A 7,231-nucleotide genomic window follows, 5' to 3' on the forward strand; every position below is an offset into this window, starting at 1 on the left:
AAGCTTAACATCTTCATTTCATCAACCCCAGCAAACATGCAGTAAAGAGGGCAAAAGACTACTCAACAAGACTGGAATTTTAATTCAGCAATTTACAAAGTGGTTAAAATTTCCCAGCAATTTTTGTGTGTTTATATTTTTTATAGGTCTGATGCTAACACCTTATAGTTAGTTTAATTGTGTATTGTATAGACATTTAATAACAATACATTGAATCGCATACCCTGAAATTTGACAACTGTTTAAAGGCATACTTAGTTGTTGATCTCATAGTATCTTGTATGACTGTTCCTATGACAAGACCATTGCACAGAACAGCTCCACATAAACATGATAGTCTTTGGAGAACGTTACGTGGTCTCTTTACATATTTTACTCTGTAGTTTAAGAGTCTGTCTTGATAATTTACTTATTTAAGTCAACTGATAAAAATAGTAATAGTGTTTTAATATTTCATATAAATATGTATATATGTGTATGTATACCACTTTACAATTTACAAATTATAATATTCTTTATATTAACCCCATTTTTCAACTATAAAATATGGAACTTGGCCAAGGTTAACTAGGCAGTAAATAATAAAATGGAATGTAAAGCTAATATTTTTGACACCAAGTCTAGTTCTGGCTTCACTAATTTTCATATACATGTAAAGCATCTAGAAATTTTATTTATTTATTTATTTATTTATTTATTTATTTATTTATTTATTGAGACAGAGTCTCACACCATCACCAGGCTGGAGTGCAGTGGCGCAATCTGGGCTGACTGCAACCTCCACCTACAGGCGTGTGCCACCATGCCCAGCTAACTTTTGTATTTTTAGTAGAGACAGGGTTTCACTGTGTTGGCCAGGATGGTCTCCATCTCTTGACCTTGTGATCTGCCCACCTCAGCCTCCCAAAGTGCTGGGATTACAGGCATGAGCCACTGCACCCGGTGAGCATCTGGGAAACCTAAAAACCTTCAGATTGTCTTTTAGTGTTCAGGGCAGGTCCTGAGATTCTGCATTTCTTGCAGGTGCCCAGGTGACGCTTACACCACTGGTCCCAAAAGCACTTGAGTAGCAAAGCTTAGTCTACACTGAGTTGGCCAATTATCTAGATGTTTCTAATTCAAGCCAATTTTCTTCTGCCTTATTATATAGATTGGCAATAAGAACATGGAAAATTTCAAGAGCATAATTCTTTGATGTTTTACAGAAACTCCAGATTGACACCATATTTTTAAATACTCTTTTAAAATATTATTGAAACACATATTTTTAAAAAGCAGCATTTTTAAAGTGCCTGTCATTACAATGTTCGCAATTTAGGTAGGGATATAAGAAAAGAACATTTCGAAATAATTTATCGTCACTTTCTATAGCTTATGTGAAAATTACAGTTTTTCCCAAAAGGAAGAATTTTATGAGAACTAAATTAGGCCAAGGAGAAGTCCGGAGTTTCAGTCTTCAGCTGACCCTGGGAGTATGGAAAAGAATGAGACAGGGTTAAAAGAGAAAAGGGATATCTCAAAAGTGAGAATTTAGACCAAAGTTAGGAGTAAGCCAACTGGCAGAACAAGGGAGTTTCTGGGAAAGAGTGGTGGGAAACATATCTGAGAAAGAAAGTCTGACAGGTGCATATAGAAAGTCTCTAAAATTGGGCAGAAAAATTGGCATTTCTTTTAGTGGAAAAGATGTCCCTCACTAGAAAGCACAGAGCGTGGGGTAAGCACCTACCCCATTAGACTTCAGCAGTTCTCTAAATTTGATCTCATAGAAGATGGTGTTACAAGATTTTTTAGTAGAAATGTAATTCAGAGAATTAAAGCACTTAGGTTAATGGAGTTGTCACTAATTACAGACTAGGCCTGAAAATTGATCTTTACACAATCACTACTAGATGTAATTTTGGTGAAAATCACAAGTGTAGGTTTTGCATAGGCTAACGGTTTTGAGAATGGTAGCACACCCACTCTTCCCCACACTGTGACTGTTGGTCACATGATAGTCACTGGGAAGTTTTGTGTAGAGCAGATATTATCGGGAGTCAGAAATCCAACTCACAGAATCTTTACTACAGGAAAAACTTAGTTAAGGATACACAATAGAAATATTTAAACTTTGAAGAGAAAGACAAGGAAGAGAATATACAATCTCAATCTTAAAGCCAAAAAAACTGAGCCCACAATAGATTGTTGATTTTTATTATTCAGCTTTAAGGAGAGAGAGAAGGAGGGAAAGGAGGCAGGGAGGAAAGAAAGCAGGGAAGATGGGAGGAAGAGAGGAAGGGTGGAAGGGAAGGGATGGAGGGAGGAAGGGAGATAAGAAAAGGAAGAAAGGGTAAAGGAAGGAGGGAGGGAGGGAGGAAGAGAGGGAGGGAGGGAGGGAGGGAGGGAGGAAGGAAGGAAGGAAGGAAGGAAGGAAGGAAGGAAGGAAGGAAGGAAAGAAGGAAAGAAGGAAGGAAGGAAAGAAGGAAGGAAGGAAGGAAAATCTCTGCATTTATTCAGACAACTTTTATTGTAGCTTCCTATGTGCCATGTTTTGTGCCAAGGTCACATGTCTAATAACAAGCAGAGATCCAAAGTCTACTGTCTTCATATTACTATGCTGCCTGAAAAGTGGCATTAAAATCTGTATAGAAATCAAATGTCAAAAGCAGTAAATGGTCAGTGAGAACTACAGAAAAATTGAGGTCACAAAAACAAATTGAATATACTTTCAACAGTACCCAGAGAAAGGGGCAATTATTTATATTACTTCAGATGCCTCAAGCGGGGTACAGAAATAGCCATAGGAAACACTGGGTAAAGGACAGTCACAAATACAAAAGGAAATGAACAGCAAAACATTAATTCAAATCCACTGTCTTCTGCTCCTGACACTTTAAATCGGTTATCTTGTATATTGTGAGATAAAGGAGACTTAGGGAAAGAGCTTGTCTGTTTTGCTCATTCTTCCACACCTAAGTGTAACACAGGGACTGCACATAATACATGGGTTTTGTAATACACAGGTGAAAGGTTACTTTCTGGACTCATGCAATTTCCCTCCCTGTGCAGTATTTGTGGATTCACGAGCAGGACAACATTGGTATGCCACATTTATTCTTTCATAGCAGGCTTTAATTATAAAATATATACCTTTCATTCAGTACTGATAATCTGCTCTCTTATACAAATAACGAGCAGTTTATGTACTGTAAGCATAGAGGGATCACCTAACACTTATTTCAATATATATGGCATCGGCGGCATAGTGGAAAAGTGCCTAACACTAGAATCAAAGTCTTTGGGTTGAAGTTCTTTGCCTGCAATTTACAGCCTCAGTTTTCTTATTTGCATACCTGCATTACTTTACTTGTAGGATATTCTAAAAAATATACAGAGTATCAAAATTGCTTTAAGGATTAATTAACATGATACAAATAATAATTAAATAATACTAATAATTCACGGCTGTATTTTGGTGATAATGAATTGGTACCTATATTGCTTCAAATTATTCAAATTAAAATGCATATTGAATAGCACCTTTACTTATAGAGTTTAATTATAAGTTTCATATGATTCAGGACTTACTTTATAGTGATAAATTATGTCCACCTCCTAGAAGAACCAAGTACTTTTTCTTACTGTTTATGTCAGCATTCTGAATTAAGGTCAGGCTCAGCAAGAGAGGCTGCATTCTACAGATGTAGAAGAGTAAATATTTGTTATGCAGCAGTTATTGAAATTATTCCCCAATTCCCAGAGCAATTTAAAGTTGGAGTGAGAGATCTGTGGAATGGAGAAACTTCTGATGCATTAGGGACAGTGTCCCACAGACCCAATTAAGAGGGGTGCTGGGAACAGACTGTGGGTGAACTAAAGCTCACAAATGGAGTAGCACTCTCCTGCCCACATAACTTTTAGAAACAGGGGCCGAGGTTCATGAAACACACTTTATGAAATGTGGGAGCTCCCTGGTTTAAAATATATCTACCAGAGCAAAGTTCATTCAAAGTAAGAGATTAATAATTCAAATCATGATTACTAAAATGTAACGCTAGAAGTAAAAAAGATATAGATATTATGAATGAAATAAAATGGATATTAGCTATGAATTAAGTGCATTATGATTCAACTTTTTTGCTTATTTTACTTTAATTCTTTTTGATAAGTTAAATTCATATAGGATGTCTTCACTAAATTTTTTTGAAATGAGAAGTAATACAGATAAGCAATAAGTAAATCCATAGGACAAAAGCAAATTCATAAGTTTTAAGCCTCAAAAGTAAAAAGTCCGAAATGAATAGTTTGGGGTATGAATTCAGATAGGCGTATTATTGAATTAATACGCTTTAGCAAAGCCTGTTAAGCTACATTGTAGATATTAACACTGAGGTTCACTGTAAAATATTTGGGTTCTGAAAAATAACAGTTGGCTTAATAAAGCAGGGGAATAATTTATTCATGCACATACACACCCCACAAAACATCGTATAGGTGCATTAAAATACAAATGGAAACATGTGAGGGATGTATATTTAAAATCATAAAATCTTAGAGCTTAAAACTTCTGCAGAAGTCATACAGTAAGATTTACCTTTTTATAGATTAGTAAACTGAGGTATGAAGTAAATAAATAATGTTTCAAAGTCACACAGTAGTATTTACGTAAGTCACAATTACAAGTCTAATAATCAAGAAACTAAGCACAGGAACTCTCTGTACTATGTTTGCAATTTGTCTATAAATCTAAAATTATTCCAAAATAACGTTTACATAAATAGAAGTTAAAATATATCCAGGATTCTTATGTTTTTTCATTGCAGTATCATAGAAGTTTTGAGATCATAGAAGTCATAGAAGTCAGCTAAGATTCCACTTTCTATAAGTGAGTAAGTTGAAATATAGTGATAAAATAATGTTCAAAGTCAGAAAATCACTATTAATATTTCAATTAGTAACAACTACAAAGTCTAACATTCTAGGTGACAAATTTCCAAAATAAAGAAATGATAAATGTTTGAGATAAGTAATATGCTAAATACCCTGATCTGGTCACTATACATTCTGTGTAATGAAACATCATTATTACCCTACAAATACGTACAATTATTATTCGTCAATTTAATTTTTTTGTTTGTTTGAGATGAAGTCTCACTCTGTTGCCCAAGCTGAAGTATAGTGGCGAGATCTCAGCCCACTGCAACCTCTGCTTCCCAGGTTCAAGCGATTCTCTTGCCTCAGCTTCCATACTAGCTGGGAATACAGGTGCCTACCACCATGTCTGGCTAATATTTGTATTTTTAGTAAAGACGGGGGTCTCGCCATGTTGGCCAGGCTGGTCTCAAACTCTCGACCTCAAGCCACCATGCCCAGCCAAAAAATAAAAAAATAAATAAATTATTTTTAAAAAAGAAAACAAACTTTATTGCCATGACACTGCTATTTTACCACATCTGATTACACACTAAAAAGAGGCTTGGCCTGGCACGGTGGTTCACGCCTGTAATCCCAGTACTTTGGGAGACCGAGGCAGGTGGATCACCTGAGGTCAGGAGTTCAAGACCAGCCTGGCCCATATGGTGAAACCACATCTCTACTAAAAATACAAAAATAGCCATGTGTGGTGGCGGGCACCTGTAATCACAGCTACTCAGGAAGCTGAGGTGGGAGTATCACTTGAACCTAAGAGGTGGAGGTTGTAGTGACCGAGATCAGCTGTTGCACTCCAGCCTGGGCAACAAGAGCAAAACTCCCTCTCAAAAAATAAAATAAAATAAAATAAAATAAAATAAAATAAAATAGGCTGACAATCACAAAAAGATACCCTTCAAAAAAATTTACTTTCATGTTTAATAATTATGAAAATTTGAAATATATTTATAATGTTTTCATAGATTATATACAACTAGTAATTAAAACAATCCTTTAGCAGGAATTTTCTAACACTTAACCATATGGTCATGGTAAATACATTTTTCTTTAAGCTAATTTATCTCAATTTTTTGTTGTCAAGAAATATGATGATCAATAAAAGACTTTTAATATTTTAAAAAGTATTTTAAAGCTTTTTTGTATTTAAAAACCTGTGTTTATTTATTACATTTGAAATTTTAAGAAGTTTTTTCTAGTGTCCTACTTTTTATATTAGTTTTGTCAAAAAATACGTACTGGAAACTAATATGTGCCAGGCGTTTTTTAAGTACTAGAGATCCAGTGTCTGATTTAGCATTTTGTAAAGAACTGAGGGCTAGAAAAAGAGCTGTATTAAGTACACATGACATATAATGGCCACATTATCTATATGAGAAAATAACCAATACTTCTTACAAAACTATTAAAGTAACAACTTTTTTTCCAATAAATATATTTGGGTTCTGAAAAATAACAGCTGGCTTAATAAATTAAGAAAATTTATTACTTTAGATAATTTATTAATTTAGTTAGAAAATTCCATTACTTTAATGAGGAATAATATATTTACATCAACATTTTGGAGTAAAAACTGACACATGAAATATAAACCTAAACATCTCTATCAATAAAATAATAAAAATAAAATAAAAGTGGGTTGTATAGTTTTTCTTTTTCCTCCCCAGAGAATAGAGTGCTTTCTTTTTAGAAATATCCACGCTACTTTATTGAGTTATATTTTGACAAATTTATATGAGCCCCAAGAGATAATTTTAGCGAAACATTACTTTTATCTTCATTTCTTATGCTTCGCTTCTTAATAGTAATACCTAGCAGCATCTTGAAGTTCATAAAATATGTTCATATCCATTATGGCATATAAGGAACATTTTTGAGTATCTATTATCTTCAAGAGAATGAAATTGCTACAGTCCCTCTCAAGGAAATCTGAACATAGTAAGATAAACAGATCTATAAAGTAGTGAATATAATATAATTTGATGACTAGTAGAAAATGATGTATAAGTACAATGTTATTATGTTTCTATAGTAATTTCCTCTCCCCTATTTTAATGTGCCTAGTAATTCTAAAAGGTCACAAAAAAGTTAATTAGAATGTAATGCTTTATAAGCCACATCAATAAACAGCTTAAGAGCAAAACTGCATATACTTATACCAGAGTATGGTAGCTGAAGACCCACTATATTGCTATCTATATCTCTTCAGTTCATCTCCTGATTAATTTCCTAAAACATTACTAGCTTAATTTCCTCCAGAATGCTCCACTATCTCAATTCAGACACTGGAATAATTTTGGTGTTCTCATCTTAATTTGAGTCT

Source organism: Mandrillus leucophaeus, unplaced genomic scaffold, assembly GCF_000951045.1.
Source record: "Mandrillus leucophaeus isolate KB7577 unplaced genomic scaffold, Mleu.le_1.0 Scaffold742, whole genome shotgun sequence".
NCBI classification, from domain to species: Eukaryota; Metazoa; Chordata; class Mammalia; order Primates; family Cercopithecidae; genus Mandrillus; species Mandrillus leucophaeus.